The sequence below is a fragment of the Oncorhynchus keta genome, chromosome 5 (assembly GCF_023373465.1).
Source record: "Oncorhynchus keta strain PuntledgeMale-10-30-2019 chromosome 5, Oket_V2, whole genome shotgun sequence".
NCBI classification, from domain to species: domain Eukaryota; kingdom Metazoa; phylum Chordata; class Actinopteri; order Salmoniformes; family Salmonidae; genus Oncorhynchus; species Oncorhynchus keta.
This window is the reverse complement of record NC_068425.1, coordinates 29395391-29397697: the sequence shown is the minus strand read 5'-3', so window position 1 is coordinate 29397697 and position 2307 is coordinate 29395391. Positions and strand designations below refer to the sequence as shown.

Sequence of the window (2307 nt, the reverse complement as noted above, 5' to 3'; positions counted from 1 at the left end):
CAGTGGCTGTACCTGTATCAAATAAAACACACCAACAGTGGCTGTACCTGTATCAAATAAAACACACCAACAGTGGCTGTACCTGTATCAAATAAAACACACCAACAGCAGGCTGTACCTGTATCAAATAAAACACACCAACAGCTGGCTGTACCTGTATCAAATAAAACACACCAACAGTGGCTGTACCTGTATCAAATAAAACACACCAACAGTGTATCAAATAAAACACACCAACAGCGGCTGTACCTGTATCAAATAAAGTGGCTGTACCTGTATCAAATAAAACACACCAACAGTGGCTGTACCTGTATCAAATAAAACACACCAACAGTGGCTGTACCTGTATCAAATAAAACACACCAACAGCGGCTGTACCTGTATCAAATAAAACACACCAACAGTGGCTGTACCTGTATCAAATACAGTGGCTGTACCTGTATCAAATAAAACACACCAACAGTGGCTGTACCTGTATCAAATAAAACACACCAACAGTGGCTGTACCTGTATCAAATAAAACACACCAACAGCGGCTGTACCTGTATCAAATAAAACACACCAACAAATAAAACACACCAACAGTGGCTGTACCTGTATCAAATAAAACACACCAACAGCTGTACCTGTATCAAATAAAACACACCAACAGTGGCTGTACCTGTATCAAATAAAACACACCAACAGAGGCTGTACCTGTATCAAATAAAACTGTATCAAATAAAACACACCAACAGTGGCTGTATCAAATAAAACACACCAACAGCATCACCAACAGTGGCTGTACCTGTATCAAATAAAACACACCAACAGCAGCTGTACCTGTATCAAATAAAACACACCAACAGCGGCTGTACCTGTATCAAATAATACATACAGTATACATAAAACTACTTGTTAATTCCAGACCATAAGGTGTGTCTCCTTGGCAGTCCCCTCTTTCTCCCGCCTCCACATCTGGACCCTTCTGGGAGGGAGAGGACGTGATTGGGTGATGGAGTGGCAGTCCCCTCTTTCTCCCGCCTCCACATCTGGACCCTTCTGGGAGAGAGAGGACGTGATTGGGTGATGGAGTGGCAGTCCCCTCTTTCTCCCGCCTCCACATCTGGACCCTTCTGGGAGGGAGAGGACGTGATTGGGTGATGGAGTGGCAGTCCCCTCCTTCTCCCTCCTCCACATCTGGACCCTTCTGGGAGGGAGAGGACGTGATTGGGTGATGGAGTGGCAGTCCCCTCCTTCTCCCTCCTGACCCTTTGGGTGATGGGTGATGGAGTGGCAGTCCCCTCCTTCTCCCGCCTCCACATCTGGACCCTTCTGGGAGAGAGATGGACGTCCCCTCCTTCTCCCTCCTCCACATCTGATTGGGTGATGGAGTGGCAGTCCCCTCCTTCTCCCTCCTCCACATCTGGACCCTTCTGGGAGGGAGAGGACGTGATTGGGTGATGGAGTGGCAGTCCCCTCCTTCTCCCTGGGAGGGAGAGGACCTCCACATCTGGACCCTTCTGGGAGGGAGAGGACGTGATTGGGTGATGGAGTGGCAGTCCCCTCCTTCTCCCTCCTCCACATCTGGACCCTTCTGGGAGGGAGAGGACGTGATTGGGTGATGGAGTGGCAGTCCCCTCCTTCTCCCTCCTCCACATCTGGACCCTTCTCTGGAGGGAGGGACCCTTCTGGGAGGGGACGTGATTGGGTGATGGAGTGGCAGTCCCCTCTTCTCCCTCCTCCACATCTGGACCCTTCTGGGAGGGAGAGGACGTGATTGGGTGATGGAGTGGCAGTCCCCTCTTCTCCCGCCTCCACATCTGGACCCTTCTGGGAGGGAGAGGACGTGATTGGGTGATGGAGTGGCAGTCCCCTCTTCTCCCTCCTCCACATCTGGACCCTTCTGGGAGGGAGAGGACGTGATTGGGTGATGGAGTGGCAGTCCCCTTCTTCTCCCTCCTCCACATCTGGACCCTTCTGGGAGGGGGAGGACGTGATTGGGTGATGGAGTGGCAGTCCCCTCCTTCTCCCTCCTCCACATCTGGACCCTTCTGGGAGGAGAGGACGTGATTGGGTGATGGAGTGGCAGTCCCCTCCTTCTCCCTCCTCCACATCTGGACCCTTCTGGGAGGGAGAGGACGTGATTGGGTGATGGAGTGGCAGTCCCCTCCTTCTCCCTCCTCCACATCTGGACCCTTCTGGCAGTCCCCTCCTTCTCCTCCTCCACATCTGGACCCTTCTGGGAGGGAGAGGACGTGATTGGGTGATGGAGTGGCTGTGGTCTCCACCGTGCTGATTCTGGTGGGGAAGCTTTCAGCATCTAAC

The 2307-nt window shown here is 52.1% G+C and overlaps 1 long non-coding RNA gene across 1 annotated transcript; it reads right to left on the bottom strand.

Moving 5' to 3' along the window:
• Positions 1–219: 219 nt before the first annotated feature.
• On the bottom strand, positions 220–838 carry LOC127929947 (uncharacterized). The gene is made up of 4 exons (XR_008136381.1): positions 788–838; positions 662–696; positions 344–378; positions 220–249 (listed from the first exon to the last, which is right to left on the bottom strand). It is a non-coding gene; the product is annotated as an uncharacterized LOC127929947 (long non-coding RNA).
• Positions 839–2307: the final 1469 nt, after the last annotated feature.